Genomic DNA, 26509 nt, shown 5'->3' on the forward strand with positions numbered 1-26509 from the left:
ATAGGGCTTAGTAAATTTGGTGACTGTGAAGGCAACAAAAACAATGTGGCAGATGTGTTAAACCTGGAGAAGTGATAAAGCAGTGATAAGTGGAAGGTGATAACACACCAACCAATCAGCTCCTGTTATTTTCTCTGACGTCCTAGTGGATGCTGGGGACTCCGTAAGGACCATGGGGAATAGACGGCTCCGCAAGAGACTGGGCACATCTAAGAAAGATTTAGGACTATCTGGTGTGCACTGGCTCCTCCCCCTATGACCCTCCTCCAAGCCTCAGTTAGATTTCTGTGCCCGGCTGAGCTGGATGCACACTAGGGGCTCTCCTGAGCTCCTAGAAGAAAGTATAGTTTAGGTTTTTTTATTTTCAGTGAGACCTGCTGGCAACAGGCTCACTGCAACGAGGGACTAAGGGGAGAAGAAGCGAACCTACCTAAGTGGTGGTAGCTTGGGCTTCTTATCTGATCGTCTTGAGGAAGTCCCGGGATACGGGACGAAACGCGTTGACGTCACTCCTTCGTATTGCTCACGGACGCACTGAGTGTTGCCAGTCACTTTCACCCGCAGTGGTGCTTCTTGAACCTGCTCAATCAGCTGTGGAGAACTTTTAACCGGAACGCCAGCCCAGCGTATCACTGCAGCACCACTACCGGCTCGCCAAGATCCTACCATCTGCACTTTGCTAGTGCCAACGGCGGACGCACGGTAGCTGCTCCGGTACCTCTTGTGCCGCGTCATTGCATTTCCCGCAGGACGGGTAATTATAATCAGCGGCTTCTCCTCTGCACTGGGACGCCAGTAGCTTAGAGGTACAAGAGTTTCTTACATTCATTCTCCAACAGGCTGTACTAACTGTCATTTATCAGTTCCAATTGATACAAAGAGACCACAATCAGGTCTATTGTGGCAACATTGAAGTGACACTATTTACAAACTTTTTATTTCAGTGATCCATTCAGCAAATGTATCAGTGTGCTTGAGCTAGTTTTAAACATTTGTTTTTACAATTGTCTTTTTATTTATCTTGTGTGTATTATTAAATTTGTTTATCAGCAAGTTCCGTGTGAGCTGTTGATTGATTGGAGCAGACACCTATTTATATACTTATTTTTTCACTAAGTACCAATTAACCTAGCTCACTTCAAGCGCAGCACTTGTATATATATTTTATTTCTGTCTTTTGGGGGAAATAGCAGTCCCCCAGTGCTTGCAGCTGTTGTCCAGCTTTCTTTGAATTTATATAATCAAGGTGCGCCAGGAGTGGGAGTGTTTACACACTCCCAAAAAACCTTTTAGCTTGGGCTTCTTAGGCTACTGGACACCATTAGCTCCAGAGGGATCGAACACAGGACCCGACCTCGTCGTCCGTTCCCGGAGCCGCGCCGCCGTCCCCCTTACAGAGCCAGAAACAAGAAGGTGGTCCGGAAAATCGGCGGCTGAAAACTTCTGTCTTCTCCAAGGTAGCGCACAGCACTGCAGCTGTGCGCCATTGCTCCTCATGCACACCACACACTGCGGTCACTGATGGGTGCAGGGCGCTGGGGGGGGGGCGCCCTGAGCAGCAATAATAACACCTTGGCTGGCAAAACTAACACCATATATAGCCCCAGAGGCTATATAGGTGTATATTAACCCCTGCCAGAAACGATAAAATAGCGGGAGAAAGCCCGCCGAAAAAGGGGCGGAGCCAACTCCCTCAGCACACTGGCGCCATTATTCCCTCACAGCTTCGCTGGAAGGAAGCTCCCTGGCTCTCCCCTGCAGTCCTGCACTACAGAAAGGGTAAAAAAGAGAGGGGGGGCACAATTTAGGCGCAGTATATATATATTATAGGCAGCTGTAGGGGAAAACACTCTGTATAGTGATATCCCTGTGTTATATAGCGCCCTGGTGTGTGCTGGCATGCTCTCCCTCTGTCTCCCCAAAGGGCTTTGTGGGGTCCTGTCCTCTGTAAGAGCATTCCCTGTGTGTCTGCTGTGTCGACATGTATGATGAGGATAATGATGTGGAGGCGGAGCAAATGCCTGTGAATGTGATGTCACCCCCTGCGGGGTCGACACCAGTGTGGATGGACTTATGGAAGGAATTACGTGACAGTGTCAGCTCCTTACATAAAAGGTTTGACGACATAGGACAGCCGGCTACTCAGCTTGTGCCTGTCCAAGCGTCTCAAATTTCATCAGGGCCTATAAAACGCCCGCTACCTCAGATGACAGATACAGATGTCGACACGGATACCGACTCCAGTGTCGACGATAATGAGACGAGTGTACCCTCCAATAGATCCACCCGTTATATGATTGAGGCTATGAAAAATGTTTTACACATTTCTGATGATACCCCAGGTACCACAAAAAAGGGTATTATGTTTGGTGAGAAAAAACTACCAGTAGTTTTTCCTGCATCTGACGAATTAAATGAGGTGTGTGAGGAAGCGTGGACTTCCCCAGATAAGAAATTGATCATTTCTAAACGGTTAATGGCTGCGTACCCTTTCCCGCCAGAGGATAGGTCACGCTGGGAAACACCCCCTAGGGTAGATAAAGCATTGACACGCTTATCAAAGAAGGTGACACTACCGTCTCCGGATACGGCCGCCCTAAAAGAACCTGCTGATAGAAAGCTGGAAAGTACCCTAAAAGCTATATACACACACACTGGCATTATATTGAGACCCGCTATTGCATCAGCTTGGATGTGCAGTGCTGCTGCTGCGTGGTCAGACTCCCTGTCGGAAAACATTGATACCATGGATAGGGATAATGTTTTGCTAACGATTGACCATATAAAAGACGCGGTCTTATACATGCGTGATGCACAGAGGGATATTTGCCGGCTGGCATCAAAAATAAGCGCTATGTCCATTGCCGCCAGACGGGGGTTATGGACTAGGCAATGGTCAGGTGATGCCGACTCCAAGCGGCACATGGAAGTTTTACCCTATAAAGGGGTGGAACTTTTTGGGGAAGGTCTTTCAGACCTCGTTTCCACAGCTACTGCTGGGAAATCGACTTTTTTGCCACAGGCTACCCCACAGCAAAAGAAAGCACCGTATTATCAGGTACAGTCCTTTCGGCCCCAGAAAAATAAGCGGGCTAGAGGCTCATCCTTTCTGCCGAGGGGCAGAGGAAGGGGGAAAAAGCTGCAGCACACAGCTAGTTCCCAGGAGCAGAAGTCCTCCCCTGCGTCCGGTAAGTCCACAGCATGACGCTGGGGCTGCTCAGGCGGAATCGGGAACGGTGGGGGCACGTCTCAGGTTTTTCAGCACACAGTGGGCTCTCTCACAAGTGGATCCCTGGGTCCTTCAAGTAGTATCTCAGGGGTACAGGCTGGAATTCGAGACGTCTCCCCCCCGCCGTTTCCTAAAATCTGCCTTGCCGGCAACTCCCTCTGCCAGGGAGGCAGTGTTGGTGGCTAGTCAAAAACTGTATTCACAGAAAGTGATCGTCAAGGTACCCCTCCTTCAGCAAGGAAAGGGTTACTACTCCACAATGTTTGTGGTACCGAAACCGGACGGTTCGGTGAGACCCATCTTAAATTTAAAAACCTTGAACACTTATATCAAAAGGTTCAAGTTCAAGATGGAATCGCTCAGGGCGGTTATTGCGAGCCTGGAGGAGGGGGATTACATGGTATCCCTGGACATCAAGGATGCGTACCTGCATGTCCCCATTTACCCTCCGCACCAGGAGTACCTCAGATTTGTGGTACAGGACTGTCACTATCAGTTCCAGACGCTGCCGTTCGGGTTATCCACGGCACCGAGGGTCTTTACCAAGGTAATGGCCGAAATGATGATACTCCTTCGCAAGAAGGGAGTTTTAATTATCCCGTACTTGGACGATCTCCTGATAAAGGCGAGGTCCAAAGAACAGTTGATAGTGGGGGTGGCACTTTCTCAGGAAGTGCTACAACAGCACGGCTGGATTCTAAACATTCCAAAGTCACAGCTGGTCCCGACGACACGTCTTCTGTTCCTGGGAATGATTCTGGACACAGACCAGAAAAGAGTGTTTCTTCCACTGGAAAAAGCCGAGGAATTGTCATCTCTGGTCAGAGACATCCTAAAACCAGGAAAAGTGTCGGTACATCAATGCACACGAGTCCTGGGAAAAATGGTAGCTTCGTACGAAGCAATTCCATTCGGAAGGTTCCACGCAAGGACGTTCCAGTGGGACCTGTTGGACAAATGGTCCGGGTCCCATCTCCAGATGCAACAGCGGATAACCCTATCGGCCAGAACCAGGGTGTCGCTGCTGTGGTGGCTGCAGAGGGCTCATTTACTAGAGGGCCGCAGATTCGGAATACAGGACTGGGTCCTGGTGACCACGGATGCCAGCCTTCGGGGCTGGGGGGCAGTCACAAAGGGAAGAAATTTCCAAGGACTGTGGTCAAATCAGGAGATTTCTCTTCACATAAATATCCTGGAGCTAAGGGCCATTTACAATGCCCTAAGCCAGGCAAGACCCCTGCTTCAAAACCAGCCGGTACTGATCCAGTCAGACAACATCACGGCGGTCGCCCATGTAAACAGACAGGGCAGCACGAGAAGCAGGATGGCGATGGCAGAAGCCACAAGGATTCTCAGATGGGCAGAGAATCATGTGTTAGCACTGACGGCAGTGTTCATTCCGGGAGTGGACAACTGGGAAGCAGACTTCCTCAGCAGGCACGACCTCCACCCGGGAGAATGGGGACTTCATCCAGAAGTCTTCCAAATGCTGGTCAACCGGTGGGAAAAACCACAGGTAGACATGATGGCGTCTCGCCTCAACAAGAAGTTGAAAAGATATTGCGCCCGGTCAAGAGAACCTCAGGCGATAGCGGTGGACGCTCTAGTGACACCATGGGTGTACTAGTCGGTTTATGTGTTTCCTCCTCTACCTCTCATACCCAAGGTACTGAGAATAATAAGAAGGCGAGGAGTGAAAACCATACTTGTGGTTCCGGATTGGCCAAGAAGAGCTTGGTACCCGGAACTTCAAGAGATGCTTACAGAGGACCCTTGGCCTCTGCCGCTCAGACAAGACCTGCTGCAGCAGGGACCCTGTCTGTTCCAAGACTTACCGCGGCTGCGTTTGACGGCATGGCGGTTGAACACCGGATCCTGAAGGAAAAGGGTATTCCGGAGGAAGTCATCCCTACCCTGATCAAAGCCAGGAAGGATGTCACCGCAAGACATTATCACCGCATTTGGCGAAAATATGTTGCTTGGTGTGAGGCCATGAAGGCCCCGACGGAGGAATTTCAACTGGGTCGATTCCTGCACTTCCTGCAAGCAGGGGTGACGTTGGGCCTCAAATTGGGGTCCATAAAGGTCCAGATTTCGGCTCTGTCGATTTTCTTCCAAAAAGAACTGGCTTCACTGCCCGAAGTTCAGACTTTTGTCAAAGGAGTACTGCATATTCAGCCTCCTTTTGTGCCCCCAGTGGCACCTTGGGATCTCAATGTGGTTTTGGCATTCCTGAAATCACATTGGTTCGAACCACTTAAGACTGTGGATTTAAAATATCTCACGTGGAAAGTGGTCATGCTGTTGGCCTTGGCGTCGGCCAGGCGGGTTTCAGAATTGGCGGCTTTGTCTTGTAAAAGCCCTTATCTGATTTTCCATATGGATAGGGCAGAATTGAGGACTCGTCCTCAGTTTCTCCCAAAGGTGGTCTCAGCTTTTCACTTGAACCAACCTATTGTGGTGCCTGCGGCTACTAGGGACTTGGAGGATTCCAAGTTGCTGGACGTAGTCAGGGCCCTAAAAATTTATATTTCCAGGACGGCTGGAGTCAGAAAGACTGACTCGCTGTTTATCCTGTATGCACCCACCAAGCTGGGTGCTCCTGCTTCTAAGCAGTCTATTGCGCGCTGGATTTGTAGCACTATTCAGCTGGCGCATTCTGCGGTAGGCTTACTGCAGCCTAAATCTGTAAAAGCCCATTCCACACGGAAGGTGGGCTCATCTTGGGCGGCTGCCCGAGGGGTCTCGGCTTTACAACTTTGCCGAGCAGCTACTTGGTCGGGGGCAAACACGTTTGCAAAATTCTACAAATTTGATACCCTGGCTGAGGAGGACCTGGAATTATCTCATTCGGTGCTGCAGAGTCATCCGCACTCTCCCGCCCGTTTGGGAGCTTTGGTATAATCCCCATGGTCCTTACGGAGTCCCCAGCATCCACTAGGACGCCAGAGAAAATAAGAATTTACTCACCGGTAATTCTATTTCTCGTAGTCCGTAGTGGATGCTGGGCGCCCATCCCAAGTGCGGATTGTCTGCAATACCTGTACATAGTTATTGTTACAAAAATCGGGTTTTGTTGTGAGCCATCTCTTCAGAGGCTCCATTTGTTATCATACTGTTAACCGGGGTTCCTATCACGTGTTATATGGTGTGATTGGTGTGGCTGGTATGAGTCTTACCCGGGATTCAAAAATCCTTCCTTATTGTGTCAGCTCTTCCGGGCACAGTTCCTAACTGAGGCTTGGAGGAGGGTCATAGGGGGAGGAGCCAGTGCACACCAGATAGTCCTAAATCTTTCTTAGATGTGCCCAGTCTCCTGCGGAGCCGTCTATTCCCCATGGTCCTTACGGAGTCCCCAGCATCCACTACGGACTACGAGAAATAGAATTACCGGTGAGTAAATTCTTATTTTTCAAACCTGTAATGATTGGCTGGTGCATTATCACCTTCCACTTATCACTGCTTTATCACTTCTCCAGGCTTAATACATCTGCCCCATTTTTGTCCTTTAGACATGAACATTAAGGGGCTTATATACTACTAGTTACCAGCTCGTCATAATGACAGAACAACAGTAATGTCAGCGCCGACTACTGTGCGCGCACAAACGGAACAACACTTGAAGAGGTCAATCGGGCAATATCTAGTGGCCGCCTGGGCGCAAAACACATCTTCCCCATAGAGGTGAGGAGCAGCGTTAGCCTTTTATTATATAGGATGTTATTGATGTTAATAATACTGTAGGAAAAAACAAGTCCAAATGACATGATTTTAGCTGTTTTTAGAAATTTTTAAAGAAGTCCAGATACAAAACGAAAACACTTGAGGGTCTGCGCACATCTCTAATAGAAAGGGAGCCAACCATGTGGTGCACTGTGGCTGGGCCTCATTCAGAGACGGATGTAGGGCACATCAGTGGTGCATCTTTTAACGCACCAGCTATGTGAGAATATGCTAATGCAGCAGGAGACGTCTGAGGGAAAAAGATGCAGCATTGGATCATCTGCGAGACCATCGGCCATCTGACTAACCCTGAGGTTACTTAGATTGGTCCTTGTTTGTGGCCGAGGCCAGGAAGTCTGCATTGGAAGTTGCAGACCCAGACTTTAGCACTCCGATGGATTTAACAAAGAATCAATTCGCACAGCTGATCGCAAGGAGATTGACTGGAAGAAGGCGTTTGTGGGTGTCAACTGACCGTTTTCTGGGAGTGTTTAGCAAAACGCAGGCATGTCCAGGCGTTTGCAGGGCGGGTGTCTGACTTCCAATTCTGGGAACAAAAAGACTGAAGTGATCGCAAGGGCTGAGTAAGTCCAGACCTACTCTTAAACTGCACAAAATGTTTTTGCAGAGCTGCGCTGCAAAGGCGTTTGCACACTTGCAAAGTGAAAATACACTGCCCCGTGGGCGGCAGCTATGCGTTTGCACAGCTGCAAAAATCATCGTCAGCTAGCGATCAACTCGGAATGACCCCCATTATCCTGAAGCTTCTTCTCCTTGTTCTTCTTTCTGACCCCTTTCTGTCTGTCTCAGATGCTGCCTCTAGTCAGATCTCCTTCTTCATTGTATAGGAGATGGACGGACCCTCCGTAGCTCTAGGCACTTTCCATTAAGTATTTGTTCCATAATTTCTCTTACGTCCTAGAGGATGCTGGGGTCCATATTAGTACCATGGGTATAGACGGGTCCACTAGGAGCCATTAGCACTTTAAGAGTTTGAGAGTGTGGGCTGGCTCCTCCCTCTATGCCCCTTCTACTAGACTCAGTTTAGAAAATGTGCCCGGAGGAGCCGGTCACAGCTAGGGGAGCTCTACAGAGCTTCTTTAGTAAAAGTTTATTTCTCTTACGTCCTAGAGGATGCTGGGGTCCATTTTAGTACCATGGGGTATAGACGGTTCCGCAGGAGCCTTTGGCACTTTAAGACTTTTCAACAGTGTGAACTGGCTCCTCCATCTATGCCCCTCCGCCAGACCCCAGTTTAGAAAATGTGCCCAGGAGACTGGATGCACACTAGGTTTTTTATTTTACAGGGAAGCTGCTGGAAACAGCTTCCCTGCTTTGTGGGACTTAGAGGGGGGGGGGGGGGGGGGGGGGGGGGAAGTAGGAACCAACTTCTCAATTAGTTAATGATTCTACTTCCGCTGACAGGACACCATTAGCTCCTGAAGGGTACTGAACACAGCCCAAGTCTGGCCAGCGTTCACTCCCACAGCACTGCCGCCACCCCCTAACAGAGCCAGAAGTCAGAAGGCTGGTGAGTATATTACCGGAGTCCTGCAGAGAGGGGATCCTCCGGTCATCGTTGGCGGCATATAGGTACACGCGCAGCAGCAGGACGCTGCGCGCTATGGGGTATATGCAATTCACGGCGAATCGCGGCAAATTATCGCCGTTTTCTCTAACGTCCTAGTGGATGCTGGGGACTCCGTCAGGACCATGGGGAATAGCGGCTCCGCAGGAGACAGGGCACAAAAAGTAAGCTTTTAGGATCACATGGTGTGTACTGGCTCCTCCCCCCATGACCCTCCTCCAAGCCTCAGTTAGGGTTTTGTGCCCGTCCGAGCAGGGTGCAATCTAGGTGGCTCTCATAAAGAGCTGCTTAGAAAAAGTTTTTTAGGTTTCTTATTTTCAGTGAGTCCTGCTGGCAACAGGCTCACTGCTACGAGGGACTTAGGGGAGAGAAGTGAACTCACCTGCGTGCAGGATGGATTTGCTTCTTAGGCTACTGGACACCATTAGCTCCAGAGGGATCGAACACAGGCCCAGCCATGGAGTCCGGTCCCGGAGCCGTGCCGCCGACCCCCCTTGCAGATGCCGAAGTTGAAGAGGTCCAGAGGTCCGGAAACAGGCGGCAGAAGACTTTCAGTCTTCATAAGGTAGCGCACAGCACTGCAGCTGTGCGCCATTGTTGTCGGCACACTTCACACCAGCGGTCACTGAGGGTGCAGGGCGCTGGGGGGGGCGCCCTGGGCAGCAATGTATAATACCTTTTTCTATGGCTAAAATACATCACATATAACCCTTGAGGCTATATGGATGTATTTAACCCCTGCCATATATCGCAAACTCCGGGAGAAGAGCCCGCCGTTTTAGGGGGCGGGGCCTATTCTCCTCAGCACACAGCGCCATTTTCCTGCTCAGCTCCGCTGTGAGGAAGGCTCCCAGGACTCTCCCCTGCACTGCACTACAGAAACAGGGTAAAACAGAGAAGGGGGGCATATTTTGGCGATATTTTTATATATTAAGCGCATATAACAGAAACAACACCTTTTAGGGTTGTTTATATACATTTTTATAGCGCTTTGGTGTGTGCTGGCAAACTCTCCCTCTGTCTCCCCAAAGGGCTAGTGGGGTCCTGTCTTCGATAAGAGCATTCCCTGTGTGTCTGCTGTGTGTCGGTACGTGTGTGTCGACATGTATGAGGACGATGTTGGTGTGGAGGCAGAGCAATTGCCGGTAATGGTGATGTCACCCTCTAGGGAGTCGACACCGGAATGGATGGCTTTAATTATGGAATTACGTGATAATGTTAGCACGCTGCAAAAGTCAGTTGACGACATGAGACGGCCGGAAAACCAGTTAGTACCTGTCCAGGCGTCTCAGGCACCGTCAGGGGCTGTAAAACGTCCCTTACCTCAGTCAGTCGACACAGGTACCGACACAGATGAATCTAGTGTCGACGGTGAAGAAAGAAACGTATTTTCCAATAGGGCCACACGTTATATGATCACGGCAATGAAGGAGGCTTTGCATATCTCTGATACTGCAGGTACCTCAAAGGGGGGTATTATGTGGGGTGTGAAAAAACTACCTGTAGCTTTTCCAGAATCAGAGGAATTGAATGACGTGTGTGATGAAGAGTGGGTTAACCCCGATAGAAAACTGCTAATTTCAAAGAAGTTATTGGCATTATACCCTTTCCCACCAGAGGTTAGGGCGCGCTGGGAAACACCCCCTAGGGTGGATAAGGCGCTCACACGCTTATCAAAACAAGTGGCGTTACCGTCTCCTGATACGGCCGCCCTCAAGGATCCAGCTGATAGGAGGCTGGAAACTACCCTGAAGAGTATATACACACATACTGGTGTTATACTGCGACCAGCAATAGCCTCAGCCTGGATGTGCAGTGCTGGGGTGGTGTGGTCGGATTCCCTGACTGAAAATATTGATACCCTGGATAGGGACAGTATTTCTCTAACGTCCTAAGTGGATGCTGGGGACTCCGTCAGGACCATGGGGAATAGCGGCTCCGCAGGAGACAGGGCACAAAAATAAAGCTTTAGGATTAGGTGGTGTGTACTGGCTCCTCCCCCTATGACCCTCCTCCAAGCCTCAGTTAGGTTTTTGTGCCCGTCCGAGCAGGGTGCAATCTAGGTGGCTCTCCTAAAGAGCTGCTTAGAAAAAGTTTTTAGGTTTTTTATTTTCAGTGAGTCCTGCTGGCAACAGGCTCACTGCATCGAGGGACTTAGGGGAGAGAATTTCAACTCACTTGCGTGCAGGATGGATTGGATTCTTAGGCTACTGGACACCATTAGCTCCAGAGGGAGTCGGAACACAGGTCTCACCCTGGGGTTCGTCCCGGAGCCGCGCCGCCGACCCCCCTTACAGATGCTGAAGATTGAAGGTCCGGAAACAGGCGGCAGAAGGCTCTTCAGTCTTCAGGAAGGTAGCGCACAGCACTGCAGCTGTGCGCCATTGTTGTCACACACTTCACACCAAGCGGTCACGGAGGGTGCAGGGCGCTGCTGGGGGCGCCCTGGGCAGCAATATTTAATACCTTTATGGCAAAAGAATACATCACATATAGCCATTGAGGCTATATGTATGTATTTAACCCATGCCAGATATCTAAAACTCCGGGAGAAAAGCCCGCCGAAATAGGGGGCGGGGCTTATTCTCCTCAGCACACAGCGCCATTTTCCTGCTCAGCTCCGCTGTGAGGAAGGCTCCCAGGACTCCCCCTGCACTGCACTACAGAAACAGGGTAAAACAGAGAGGGGGGGCATTTTTTGGCGATATTTTGATATATTTAAGCTGCTATAAGGAACAACACTTATATAAGGTTGTTCCCATATATATTATAGCGCTTGGGTGTGTGCTGGCAAACTCTCCCTCTGTCTCCCCAAAGGGCTAGTGGGGTCCTGTCTTCGATAAGAGCATTCCCTGTGTGTCTGCTGTGTGTCGGTACGTGTGTGTCGACATGTATGAGGACGATGTTGGTGTGGAGGCAGAGCAATTGCCGATAATGGTGATGTCACCCCCCAGGGAGTCGACACCGGAATGGATGGCTTTGTTTATGGAATTACGTGATAATGTCAGCACATTACAAAAAGTACCTGCCCAGGCGTCTCAGACACCGTCAGGGGCTGTAAAGCGCCCTTTACCTCAGTCGGTCGACACAGACCCAGACACAGACACTGAATCTAGTGTCGACGGTGATGAAACAACCGTATTTTCAAGTAGGGCCACACGTTATATGATCACGGCAATGAAGGAGGCTTTGCATATCTCTGATACTGCAAGTACCACAAAAAGGGGTATTATGTGGGGGGTGAAAAAACTACCTGTAGTTTTTCCTGAATCAGAGGAATTAAATGATGTATGTGATGAAGCGTGGGTTAACCCAGATAGAAAAGTGCTAATTTCAAAAAAGTTATTAGCATTATACCCTTTCCCGCCAGAGGTTAGGGCGCGCTGGGAAACACCCCCTAGGGTGGATAAGGCGCTCACACGCTTATCAAAACAAGTGGCGTTACCGTCTCCTGATACGGCCGCCCTCAGGGATCCAGCTGATAGGAGACTGGAAACTACCCTAAAAAGTATATACACACATACTGGTGTTATACTGCGACCAGCCATCGCCTCAGCCTGGATGTGCAGTGCTGGGGTCGTCTGGTTGGATTCCCTGACTGAAAATATTGATACCCTGGATAGGGACAGTATTTTATTGACTATAGAGCAATTAAAGGATGCTTTCCTTTATATGCGAGATGCTCAGAGAGATATTTGCACTCTGGCATCGAGAGTAAATGCGATGTCCATATCTGCCAGAAGGAGTTTATGGACGCGACAGTGGTCAGGTGATGCGGATTCCAAACGACATATGGAAGTATTGCCGTATAAAGGGGAGGAATTATTTGGCGTCGGTCTATCGGATCTGGTGGCCACGGCAACTGCCGGAAAATCCACCTTTTTACCTCAGACCCCCTCCCAACAGAAAAAGACACCGTCTTTTCAGCCGCAGTCCTTTCGGTCCTATAAGAACAAGCGGACAAAAGGACAGTCATATCTGCCTCGGGGCAGAGGAAGGGGTAAGAGAGGGCAGCAAGCAGCCCCTGCCCAGGAACAGAAGCCCTCTCAGGGTTCTGCAAAGCCCTCAGCATGACGCTGGGGCCTTACAAGCGGACTCAGGAGCGGTGGGGGGTCGACTCAAGAATTTCAGCGCACAGTGGGCTTGCTCACAGGTGGACCCCTGGATCCTGCAGGTAGTATCTCAGGGTTACAGGTTGGAATTCGAGAAGTCTCCCCCTCGCAGGTTCCTAAAGTCTGCTTTGCCAACGTCTCCCTCAGACAGGGCGACGGTATTGGAAGCCATTCACAAGCTGTTTTCTCAGCAGGTGATAGTCAAGGTACCCCTCCTACAACAGGGAAAGGGGTATTACTCCACGCTATTTGTGGTACCGAAGCCGGACGGCTCGGTAAGACCTATTCTAAATCTGAAATCTTTGAACCTGTACATACAAAAATTCAAGTTCAAGATGGAGTCACTCAGAGCAGTGATAGCGAATCTGGAAGAAGGGGACTTTATGGTGTCCCTGGACATAAAGGATGCTTACCTGCATGTCCCAATTTGCCCTTCACATCAAGGGTACCTCAGGTTCGTGGTGCAAAACTGTCATTATCAGTTTCAGACGCTGCCGTTTGGATTGTCCACGGCACCTCGGGTCTTTACCAAGGTAATGGCCGAAATGATGATTCTTCTGCGAAGAAGAGGCGTATTAATTATCCCTTACTTGGACGATCTCCTGATAAGGGCAAGGTCCAGAGAACAGCTGGAGGACGGAGTAGCACTAACCCGACTAGTGCTGCAACAACACGGGTGGATTCTGAATTTTCCAAAATCTCAGTTGACCCCGACGACACGTCTGCTGTTCCTGGGAATGATTCTGGACACGGTTCAGAAAAAGGTGTTTCTTCCGGAGGAGAAAGCCAGGGAGTTATCCAAACTTGTCAGGAACCTCCTAAAACCAGGGAAAGTGTCTGTGCATCAATGCACAAGAGTCCTGGGAAAGATGGTGGCTTCTTACGAAGCGATTCCATTCGGCAGATTCCACGCACAAACTTTTCAGTGGGATCTGCTGGACAAATGGTCCGGATCACATCTGCAGATGCATCAGCGGATAACCTTATCGCCACGGACAAGGGTGTCTCTTCTGTAGTGGTTGCAGAGTGCTCATCTGTTAGAGGGCCGCAGATTCGGCATACAGGACTGGGTCCTGGTGACCACGGATGCCAGTCTGAGAGGCTGGGGAGCGGTCACACAGGGAAGAAACTTCCAGGGAGTATGGTCAAGCCTGGAGATGTCTCTTCACATAAATATACTGGAGCTAAGAGCGATTTACAATGCTCTAAGTCTGGCAAAACCCCTGCTTCAGGGTCAGCCGGTGTTGATCCAGTCGGACAACATCACGGCAGTCGCCCACGTAAACAGACAGGGCGGCACAAGAAGCAGGACAGCAATGGCAGAAGCTGCAAGGATTCTTCGCTGGGCGGAAGATCATGTGATAGCACTGTCAGCAGTATTCATTCCGGGAGTGGACAACTGGGAAGCAGACTTCCTCAGCAGACACGATCTACACCCGGGAGAGTGGGGACTTCATCCAGAAGTCTTCCACATGATTGTGAACCGTTGGGAAAAACCAATGGTGGATATGATGGCGTCCCGCCTCAACAAAAAACTGGACAGGTATTGCGCCAGGTCAAGAGACCCTCAGGCAATAGCTGTGGACGCTCTGGTAACACCGTGGGTGTTCCAGTCAGTGTATGTGTTCCCTCCTCTGCCTCTCATACCAAAAGTACTGAGAATTATACGGCAAAAGGGAGTAAGAACGATACTAGTGGCTCCGGATTGGCCAAGAAGAACTTGGTACCCGGAACTTCAAGAGATGCTCACGGAGGATCCGTGGCCTCTACCTCTAAGACGGGACCTGCTTCAGCAGGGACCGTGTCTATTCCAAGACTTACCGCGGCTGCGTTTGACGGCATGGCGGTTGAACGCCGAATTCTAAGGGAAAAAGGCATTCCGGAAGAGGTCATTCCTACACTGGTAAAAGCCAGGAAGGAGGTGACTGCACAACATTATCACCGCATTTGGAGGAAATATGTTGCGTGGTGTGAGGCCAGGAAGGCCCCCACGGAGGAATTTCAACTGGGTCGATTCCTACATTTCCTGCAAACAGGATTGTCTATGGGCCTCAAATTGGGGTCCATTAAGGTTCAAATTTCGGCCCTGTCGATTTTCTTCCAGAAAGAATTGGCTTCAGTTCCTGAAGTCCAGACTTTTGTAAAAGGAGTACTACATATACAGCCCCCGGTTGTGCCCCCAGTGGCACCGTGGGATCTTAATGTAGTCTTGGATTTTCTCAAATCCCATTGGTTTGAGCCGCTCAAATCGGTGGAGTTGAAGTATCTTACATGGAAAGTAACCATGCTACTGGCCCTGGCTTCAGCCAGGAGAGTATCAGAATTGGCGGCTTTATCATATAAGAGCCCATATCTGATTTTCCATACGGACAGGGCAGAACTGCGGACGCGTCCTCATTTTCTGCCTAAGGTGGTGTCAGCGTTTCACCTGAACCAGCCTATTGTGGTGCCTGCGGCTACTAACGATTTGGAGGATTCCAAGTTGTTGGACGTGGTCCGGGCATTGAAAATATATATTTCAAGAACGGCGGGAGTCAGAAAGTCTGACTCACTGTTTATATTGTATGCACCCAACAAGATGGGTGCTCCTGCTTCTAAGCAGACGATTGCTCGTTGGATTTGTAGCACAATTCAACTTGCACATTCTGTGGCAGGCTTGCCACAACCTAAATCTGTCAAGGCCCATTCCACAAGGAAAGTGGGCTCATCCTGGGCGGCTGCCCGGGGGGTCTCGGCATTACAACTCTGCCGAGCTGCTACTTGGTCAGGGGCAAACACGTTTGCAAAATTCTACAAATTTGATACCCTGGCTGAGGAGGACCTTGAGTTCTCTCATTCGGTGCTGCAGAGTCATCCGCACTCTCCCGCCCGTTTGGGAGCTTTGGTATAATCCCCATGGTCCTGACGGAGTCCCCAGCATCCACTTAGGACGTTAGAGAAAATAAGAATTTACTTACCGATAATTCTATTTCTCGTAGTCCGTAGTAGATGCTGGGCGCCCATCCCAAGTGCGGATTGTCTGCAATACTTGTACATAGTTATTGTTACAAACAAATTCGGGTTGTTATTGTTGTGAGCCGTCTGTTCAGAGGCTCCTACGTTTGTCATACTGTTAACTGGGTTCAGATCACAAGTTATACGGTGTGATTGGTGTTGCTGGTATGAGTCTTACCCGGGATTCAATATCCTTCCTTATTGTGTACGCTCGTCCGGGCACAGTATCCTAACTGAGGCTTGGAGGAGGGTCATAGGGGGAGGAGCCAGTACACACCACCTAATCCTAAAGCTTTATTTTTGTGCCCTGTCTCCTGCGGAGCCGCTATTCCCCATGGTCCTGACGGAGTCCCCAGCATCCACTACGGACTACGAGAAATAGAATTATCGGTAAGTAAATTCTTATTTTTATTGACTATAGAGCAATTAAAGGATGCTTTTCTTTATATGCGAGATGCTCAGAGGGATATTTGCACTCTGGCATCGAGAGTAAGTGCGATGTCCATATCTGCCAGAAGAAGTTTATGGACGCGACAGTGGTCAGGTGATGCGGATTCCAAACGGCATATGGAAGTATTGCCGTATAAAGGAGAGGAATTATTTGGGGTCGGTATATCGGATCTGGTGGCCACGGCAACAGCCGGAAAATCCACTTTTTTACCTCAGGTCACCTCCCAACAGAAAAAGACACCGTCTTTTCAGCCGCAGTCCTTTCGTTCCTTTAAGAACAAGCGGGCAAAAGGACAGTCATATTTGTCCAGAGGCAAAGGAAGGGGTAAGAGGGTGCAGCAAGCAACTACTTCCCACGAACAGAAGCCCTCCCCGGCTTCTACAAAGCCCTCAGCATGACGCTGGGGCTGTGCAAGCGGACTCAGGGGCGGTGGGGGGTCGACTAAAGATTTTCAGCACACAGTGGGCGCGCTCACAGGTGGACCCTTGGATCCTGCAGGTAGTATCTCAGGGTTACAAGTTGGAATTCGAAAAGTCTCCCCCTCGCCGGTTCCTAAAGTCTGCTTTACCAACGTCTCCCTCAGAAAGGGCGACGGTATTGGAAGCCATTCACAAGCTGTATTCTCAGCAGGTGATAGTCAAGGTACCCCTCCTACAACAGGGAAAGGGGTATTATTCCACACTATTTGTGGTACCGAAGCCGGACGGTTCGGTAAGACCTATTCTAAATCTGAAATCCTTGAACCTGTACATACAGAAATTCAAGTTCAAGATGGAGTCACTCAGAGCAGTGATAGCGAATCTGGAAGAAGGGGACTTCATGGTGTCCCTGGACATAAAAGATGCTTATCTGCATGTCCCAATTTACCCTTCACACCAAGGGTATCTCAGGTTCGTGATACAAAACTGTCATTATCAGTTTCAAACGCTGCCGTTTGGTTTGTCCACGGCACCTCGGGTCTTTACCAAGGTAATGGCCGAAATGATGGTTCTTCTACGAAGAAAAGGCGTATTAATTATCCCTTACTTGGACGATCTCCTGATAAGGGCAAGGTCCAGAGAACAGCTGGAAGTCGGAGTAGCACTAACCCAAGTAGTGCTTCAACAACACGGGTGGATTCTGAATCTTCCAAAATCTCAATTGACCCCGACGACACGTCTGCTGTTCCTGGGAATGATTCTGGACACTGTTCAGAAAAAGGTGTTTCTCCCGGAGGAGAAAGCAAGGGAGTTATCCGAACTTGTCAGGAACCTCCTAAAACCAGGAAATGTGTCAGTACATCAATGCACAAGAGTCCTGGGAAAGATGGTGGCTTCTTACGAAGCAATTCCATTCGGCAGATTCCACGCACGAATATTTCAGTGGGATCTGCTGGACAAATGGTCCGGATCGCATCTGCACATGCATCAGCGGATAACATTGTCACCAAGAACAAGGGTGTCTCTTCTGTGGTGGTTGCAGAGTGCCCATCTGTTAGAGGGCCGCAGATTCGGCATACAGGACTGGGTCCTGGTGACTACGGATGCCAGCCTACGAGGCTGGGGAGCAGTCACACAGGGAAGAAACTTCCAGGGCGTGTGGTCAAACCTGGAGACGTCTCTTCACATAAATATACTGGAGCTAAGAGCGTTTTTACAATGCTCTAAGCCTGGCAAAACCGCTGCTTCAGGGTCAGCCGGTGTTGATCCAGTCGGACAACATCACGGCAGTCGCCCACGTAAACAGACAGGGCGGCACGAGAAGCAGAAGAGCAATGACAGAAGCTGCAAGGATTCTTCGCTGGGCGGAAAATCATATCATAGCACTGTCAGCAGTGTTCATTCCGGGAGTGGACAACTGGGAAGCAGACTTCCTCAGCAGACACGACCTCCACCCGGGAGAGTGGGGACTTCATCCAGAAGTCTTCCACATGATTGTGAACCGTTGGGAAAAACCAAAGGTGGACATGATGGCGTCCCGCCTCAACAAGAAACTGGACAGATATTGCGCCAGGTCAAGAGACCCTCAGGCAATAGCTGTGGACGCTCTGGTAACACCGTGGGTGTACCAGTCCGTGTATGTGTTTCCTCCTCTGCCTCTCATACCAAAGGTACTGAGAATTATACGGCTACGGGGAGTAAGAACAATACTCGTGGCTCCGGATTGGCCGAGAAGGACTTGGTACCCGGAACTTCAAGAGATGCTCACGGAAGAGCCGTGGCCTCTACCGTTAAGAAGGGATCTGCTTCAGCAGGGACCTTGTATGTTCCAAGACTTACCGCGACTGCGTTTGACGGCATGGCGGTTGAACGCCGGATTCTAAAAGAAAAGGGCATTCCAGAGGAAGTTATTCCTACCTTGATTAAAGCCAGGAAGGAAGTGACCGCACAACATTATCACCGCATTTGGAGAAAATATGTTGCGTGGTGTGAGGCCAAGAAGGCCCCAACGGAGGAATTTCAATTGGGTCGATTCCTACATTTCCTGCAGGCAGGATTGTCTATGGGCCTCAAATTGGGGTCTATTAAGGTTCAAATTTCGGCCTTATCGATTTTCTTCCAGAAAGAATTGGCTTCAGTGCCTGAAGTACAAACCTTTGTCAAAGGTGTACTACATATACAGCCCCCGATTGTGCCTCCAGTGGCACCGTGGGATCTCAACGTAGTTTTGGATTTTCTCAAATCCCATTGGTTTGAGCCGCTCAAATCGGTAGATTTGAAGTATCTTACATGGAAAGTAACCATGCTACTGGCCCTGGCTTCAGCCAGGAGAGTATCAGAGTTGGCGGCTTTATCGTACAAAAGCCCATATCTGATTTTCCATTCGGACAGGGCAGAACTGCGGACGCGTCCTCAGTTTCTGCCTAAGGTGGTTTCGGCTTTTCACTTGAACCAGCCTATTGTGGTGCCTGCGGCTACTAGCGACTTGGAGGACTCCAAGTTGCTGGACGTTGTCAGAGCATTGAAAATATATATTTCAAGGATGGCTGGAGTCAGAAAATCTGACTCGCTGTTTATCCTGTATGCACCCAACAAGATGGGTGCTCCTGCGTCTAAGCAGACGATTGCTCGTTGGATCTGTAGCACAATCCAACTTGCACATTCTGTGGCAGGCCTGCCACAGCCTAAATCTGTAAATGCCCACTCCACAAGGAAGGTGGGCTCATCTTGGGCGGCTGCCCGAGGGGTCTCGGCATTACAACTTTGCCGAGCAGCTACGTGGTCAGGGGAGAACACGTTTGTAAAATTTTACAAATTTGATACTCTGGCTAAGGAGGACCTGGAGTTCTCTCATTCGGTGCTGCAGAGTCATCCGCACTCTCCCGCCCATTTGGGAGCTTTGGTATAATCCCCATGGTCCTGACGGAGTCCCCAGCATCCACTAGGACGTTAGAGAAAATAAGAATTTACTTACCGATAATTCTATTTCTCATAGTCCGTAGTGGATGCTGGGCGCCCATCCCAAGTGCGGATTGTCTGCAATACTTGTACATAGTTATTGTTACAAAAATCGGGTTATTATTGTTGTGAGCCATCTTTTCAGAGGCTTCTTCGTTGTTATCATACTGTTAACTGGGTTCAAATCACAAGTTGTACGGTGTGATTGGTGTGGCTGGTATGAGTCTTACCCGGGATTCAAGATCCTTCCTTATTGTGTACGCTCGTCCGGGCACAGTACCTAACTGAGGCTTGGAGGAGGGTCATGGGGGGAGGAGCCAGTACACACCATGTGATCCTAAAAGCTTACTTTTTGTGCCCTGTCTCCTGCGGAGCCGCTATTCCCCATGGTCCTGACGGAGTCCCCAGCATCCACTACGGACTATGAGAAATAGAATTATCGGTAAGTAAATTCTTATTTTTTTAATTCGACACAATTCGACAGGTGAATTCCGGCAGGTGGCTGCCGGAATTCACCATGTTCAATGAAAAACGGATTCGACATTGTGAATATGGGACCCCTTTCAGTCCTCTGGCACGGGTATTTGCGTTTTGTTTTTTTGCCAAGTACCTGGATTATTTTCTGGACGTGGATGTATCTCTGGACGCTGGAAGGTGAGTATAATTATCTTTTATTTTCAGGTATCCGTGGATTCTACTTGGAGAAGAGGACCGACTGCTTCGTGTCAACATAGGTAAGTATGTGTGTGTCGGCAGTATGTAATAAAGTTGTACAAGTCACGGTGTGTGTGTCCTGTTTTTATTTTGGTATTTTTTTTCCAGTAGTACTACAGGTACCAGCGGGCCCGTTTTTCTCCCGCATGCTGGTACTTGTGGTTCTCCAAGTACCAGCTTGCGGGGGAGCATTGCTGGGACTTGTAGTACTACTGGAAAAAACAATATTCTTGTCATTTTTCTCAAGGCTATCAGCCTCCCATCCGCAGCCATTGGATGGGGGGGACAGCCTCGGGCTTCACCCCTGGCCCTTGGGTGGCTGGGGGGGGGACCCCCTTGATTGAAGGGGTCCCCACTCCCCCAGGGTACCCCGGCCAGGGGTGACTAGTTGGGTATTTAATGCCACGGCCGCAGGGCACTGTATAAAAGTGACCCCCGGCTGTGGCATTATCTGTCCAGCTAGTGGAGCCCGATGCTGGTGTGAAAAATACGGGGGACCCCTACTCGTTTTGTCCCCTGTATTTTTTGCACCAGCACCAGGCGCAGAGGCCGGTGCTGGTTTTAAAAATACGGGGGATCCTCTGTCAAATTTCCCCCCGCATTTTTAGAACCAGGACCAGCTCGAAGAGCCCGAGGCTGGTTATGCTTTGGAGGGGGGACCCCACGCCATTTTTCCCCGAGATTTTACCATTCCATCTATAAAAAAAAAATATATATTATTTTTCTCTAACGTCCTAAGTGGATGCTGGGGACTCCGTAAGGACCATGGGGAATAGCGGCTCCGCAGGAGACTGGGCACATCTAAAGAAAGCTTTAGGACTATCTGGTGTGCACTGGCTCCTCCCCCTATGACCCTCCTCCAAGCCTCAGTTAGATCTCTGTGCCCGAACGAGAAGGGTGCACACTAGGGGCTCTCCTGAGCTTCTTAGTGAAAGTTTTAGTTTAGGTTTTTTATTTTCAGTGAGACCTGCTGGCAACAGGCTCACTGCATCGAGGGACTAAGGGGAGAAGAAGCGAACTCACCTGCGTGCAGAGTGGATTGGGCTTCTTAGGCTACTGGACATTAGCTCCAGAGGGACGATCACAGGCCCAGCTTGGATGGGTCCCAGAGCCGCGCCGCCGGCCCCCTTACAGAGCCAGAAGGCAGAAGAGGTCCGGAAAATCGGCGGCAGAAGATGTCCTGTCTTCAACAAGGTAGTGCACAGCACTGCAGCTGTGCGCCATTGCTCTCAGCACACTTCACACTTCGGTCACTGAGGGTGCAGGGCGCTGGGTGGGGGCGCCCTGAGACGCAATAAAAACACCTTGGATGGCAAAAAAATGCATCACATATAGCTCTTGGGCTATATGGATACATTTAACCCCTGCCAAAATACATAGAAAAACGGGGGATAAGGCCGCCGATAAGGGGGCGGAGCCTATCTCCTCAGCACACTGGCGCCATTTTCCCTCACAGCTACGTTGGAGGGAAGCTCCCTGTCTCTCCCCTGCAGTCACTACACTACAGAAAGGGTTAAAAAAGAGAGGGGGGCACTAATTAGGCGCAGTATTAACTATACAGCTATAAGGGGAAAAACACTTATATAAGGTTATCCCTGTATATATATAGCGCTCTGGTGTGTGCTGGCAAACTCTCCCTCTGTCTCCCCAAAGGGCTAGTGGGGTCCTGTCCTCTATCAGAGCATTCCCTGTGTGTGTGCTGTATGTCGGTACTTTTGTGTCGACATGTATGAGGAGAAAAATGATGTGGAGACGGAGCAGATTGCCTGTAATAGTGATGTCACCCCCTAGGGGGTCGACACCTGTGTGGATGAACTGTTGGAAGGAATTACGTGACAGTGTCAGCTCTGTATAAAAGACAGTGGTTGACATGAGACAGCCGGCTACTCAGCTTGTGCCTGTCCAGACGTCTCATAGGCCGTCAGGGGCTCTAAAGCGCCCGTTACCTCAGATGGCAGATATAGACGCCGACACGGATACTGACTCCAGTGTCGACGGTGAAGAGACGAATGTGACTTCCAGTAGGGCCACACGTTACATGATTGAGGCAATGAAAAATGTTTTACACATTTCTGATAATACGAGTACCACCAAAAAAGGGGTATTATGTTCGGTGAGGAAAAACTACCTGTAGTTTTCCTGAATCTGAGAAATTAAATGAGGTGTGTGATGATGCGTGGGTTTCCCCCGATAACAACTGATAATTTCTAAATGTTATTGGCATTATATCCTTTCCCGCCAGAGGTTAGGGTGCGTTGGGAAACACCCCCTAGGGTGGATAAAGCGCTCACACGCTTGTAAGGGCTCTACCTTCGCCTGAGATGGCCGCCCTTAAGGATTCTGCTGATAGAAAGCAGGAGGGTATCCTAAAAGGTATTTACACACATACTGGTGTTATACTGCGACCAGCAATCGCCTCAGCCTGGATGTGCAGTGCTAGGTTGGCGTGGTCGGATTCCCTGACTGAAAATATTGATACCCTAGATAGGGACAGTATATTTTTGCCTATAGAGCATTTAAAAGATGCATTTCTATATATGCGTGATGCACAGCGGAATAATTGCCGACTGGCATCAAGTCTAAACGCGTTGTCCATTTCTACCAGTAGAGGGTTATGGACACGTCAGTGGTCAGGTGATGCGTATTCCAAACGGCATTTGGAAGTATTGCTTTATTAAGAGGAGTTATTTGGGGTCGGTCTTTCAGACCTGGTGGCCACGGCAACAGCTGGGAATTCCACGTTTGTACCCCAGGTCGCCTCTCAACATGAGAAGACGCCGTATTATCAGGCGCAGTCTTTTCGTGGACAAGCGGGCAAAAGGTTCCTCATTTCTGCCCCGTGACAGAGGGAGAGGAAAAAGGCTGCAGAAATCAGCCAGTTCCCAGGAACAGAAACCCTCTCCCGCCTCTGCCAAGCCCTCAGTATACGCTGGGGCTTTACAAGCAGAATCAGGCACGGTGGGGGGCCCGTCTCAATGAATTTCAGCGTGCAGTGGGCTCACTCGCAAGTAGACCCCTGGATCCTTCAGGTGATATCTCAGGGGTACAAATTAGAATTCGAGACGTCTCCCCCTCGCCGTTTCCTAAAGTCGGCTTTACCGATGTCTCCTTCTGACAGGGAGACAGTTTTGGAAGCCATTCACAAGCTGTATTCCCAGCAGGTGATAATCAAGATACCCCTCCTGCAACAGGGAACGGGGTATTATTCCACACTGTTGTGGTACCGAAGCCAGACGGCTCGGTGAGACCGATTCTAAATCTAAAATCTTTGAACACTTACATACAGAGGTTCAAATTCAAGATTGAGTCACTCAGAGCAGTGATTGCGAACCTGGAAGAAGGGGACTACATGATGTCTCGGGACATCAAGGATGCTTACCTTCATGTCAATAATTTACCCTTCTCACCAAGGGTACCTCAGGTTTATGGTACAGAACTGTCACTATCAGTTCAGACGCTGCCGTATGGATGGTCCACGGCACCCCGGGACTTTACCAAGGTAATGGCCGAAATAATGATATTCCTTCGAAGGAAGTGAATTTTAGTTATCCCTTACTTGGACAATTCCCTGATAAGGGTAAGATCCAGGGAACAGTTGGAGGTCGGTGTAGCACTATCTCAGGTAGTGTTGCGGCAGCACGATTGGATTCTCAATATTCCAAAATCGCACCTGGTTCCGACGACGTGTCTTCTGTTCCTAGGGATGATCCTGGACACAGTCCAGAAAAAGGTGTTTCTCCCGGAGGAGAAAGCCAGGGAGTTATCCGAGCTAGTCAGGAACCTCCTAAAACCGAGCCAAGTCTCAGTGCATCAATGCACAAGGGTTCTGAGTAAAATGGTGGCTTCCTACGAAGCAATCCCATTCGGCAGATTCCACGCAAGAACTTTCCAGTGGGACCTGCTGGACAATTGGTCCGGGTCGCATCTTCAGATGCATCAGCGGATAACCCTGTCACCAAGGACAAGGGTGTCCCTCCTGTGGTGGTTGCAGAGTGCTCATCTTCTAGAGGGCCGCAGATTAGGCATTCAGGACTGGGTCCTGGTGACCACGGATGACAGCCTGCGAGGCTGGGGAGCAGTCACACAGGGAAGGAATATCCAGGGCTTATGGTCAAGCCTGGAGACATCACTTCACATAAATATCCTGAAGCTAAGGGACATTTACAATGCTCTAAGCTTAGCAAGACCTCTGCTTCAAGGTCAGCCGGTGTTGATCCAGTCGGACAACATCACGGCAGTCACCCACGTAAACAGACAGGGTGGCACAAGAAGCAGGAGGGCAATGGCAGAAGCTGCAAGGATTCTTCGCTGGGCGGAAAATCATGTGATAGCACTGTCAGCAGTATTCATTCCGGGAGTGGACAACTGGGAAGCAGACTTCCTCAGCATGACCTCCACCCGGGAGAGTGGGGACTTCACCCAGAAGTCTTCCACATGATTAAAAACTCGACAGGTATTGCGCCAGGTCCAGGGACCCTCAGGCAATAAGCTGTAGACGCTCTGGTAACACCGTGGGTGTACCAGTCAGGGTATGTGTTCCCTCCTCTGCCTCTCATACCCAAGGTACTGAGATTGATAAGATGGAGAGGAGTAAACACTATATTCGTGGTTCCGGATTGGCCAAGAAGGACTTGGTAACCGGAACTTCAAGAGATGCTCACAGAGGATCCGTGGCCTCTACCTCTAAGAAGGGACCTGCTCCAGCAAGGACCCTGTCTGTTCCAAGACTTACCGCGGCTGCGTTTGACGGCATGGCGGTTGAACGCCGGATCCTGAAGGAAAAAAGGCATTCCGGATGAAGTCATCCCTATCCTGATCAAAGCCAGGAAGGATGTAACCGCAAAAACATTATCACCGCAATTGGCGAAAATATGTTGCGTGGTGCGAGGCCAGTAAGGCCCGACGGAGGAAATTCAACTGGGTCGGTTCCTACATTTCCTGCAAACAGGAGTGTCTATGGGCCTGAAATTGGGGTCCATTAAGGTTCAAATTTCGGCCCTGTCAATTTTCTTCCAAAAAAGAACTAGCTTCAGTCCCTGAAGTTCAGACGTTTGTAAAAGGGGTACTGCATATACAGCCTCCTTTTGTGCCTCCAGTGGCACTTTGGGATCTCAATGTAGTTTTGGGTTCCAAAAGTCACATTGGTTTGAACCACTTAAATCTGTGGAGTTAAAATATCTCACATGAAAAGTGGTCATGCTGTTGGCACTGGCCTGGGCCAGGCGCGTGTCAGAATTGGCGGCTTTATCCTGAAAAAGCCCTTATCTGATTTTCCATTCGGACAGGGCGGAATTGAGGACTCGTCCTCAGTTTCTCCCCAAGGTGGTTTCAGCGTTTCACCTGAACCAACCTATTTGTGGTGCCTGCGGCTACTAGGGACTTGGAGGCCTCCAAGTTGCTAGACGTTGTCAGTACCCTGAAAATATATGTTTCCAGGACGGCTGGAGTCAGGAAATCTGCCTAGCTGTTTATCCTGTATGCACCCAACAAGCTGGGTGCTCCTGCTTCTAAGCAGACTATTGCTCGTTGGATTTGTAGTACAATTCAGCTTGCACATTCTGTGGCAGGCCTGCCACAGCCAAAAATCTGTAAATGCCCACTTCACAAGGAAGGTGGGCTCATCTTGGGCGGCTGCCCGAGGGGTCTCGGCTTTACAACTTTGCCGAGCAGCTACTTGGTCAGGAGCAAATACGTTTGTAAAATTCTACAAAATTGATATCCTGGCTGAGGAGGACCTGGAGTTCTCTCATTTGGTGCTGCAGAGTCATCCGCACTCTCCCGCTCGTTTGGGAGCTTTGGTATAATCCCCATGGTCCTTACGGAGTCCCCAGCATCCACTTAGGACGTTAGAGAAAATAAGAATTTACTTACCGATAATTCTATTTCTCATAGTCCGTAGTGGATGCTGGGCGCCCATCCCAAGTGCGGATTGTCTGCAATACTTGTACATAGTTATTGTTACAAAAATCGGGTTATTATTGTTGTGAGCCATCTTTCAGAGGCTCCTCTGTTATCATGCTGTTAACTGGGTTCAGATCACAGGTTATACGGTGTGATTGGTGTGGCTGGTATGAGTCTTACCCGGGATTCAAAATCCTTCCTTATTGTGTACGCTCGTCCGGGCACAGTATCCTAACTGAGGCTTGGAGGAGGGTCATAGGGGGAGGAGCCAGTGCACACCAGATAGTCCTAAAGCTTTCTTTAGATGTGCCCAGTCTCCTGCGGAGCCGCTATTCCCCATGGTCCTTACGGAGTCCCCAGCATCCACTACGGACTATGAGAAATAGAATTATCTGTAAGTAAATTCTTATTTTAAAAATA

The 26509-nt window shown here is 49.7% G+C and overlaps 1 protein-coding gene across 1 annotated transcript in view; it reads left to right on the forward strand.

Moving 5' to 3' along the window:
- Positions 1-26509, forward strand: part of SPDYA (speedy/RINGO cell cycle regulator family member A) — a 318074-nt gene that overhangs the window by 168131 nt on the left and 123434 nt on the right. The window lies entirely within an intron of this gene.

Source organism: Pseudophryne corroboree, chromosome 4, assembly GCF_028390025.1.
Source record: "Pseudophryne corroboree isolate aPseCor3 chromosome 4, aPseCor3.hap2, whole genome shotgun sequence".
In the NCBI taxonomy this organism is placed as follows: domain Eukaryota; kingdom Metazoa; phylum Chordata; class Amphibia; order Anura; family Myobatrachidae; genus Pseudophryne; species Pseudophryne corroboree.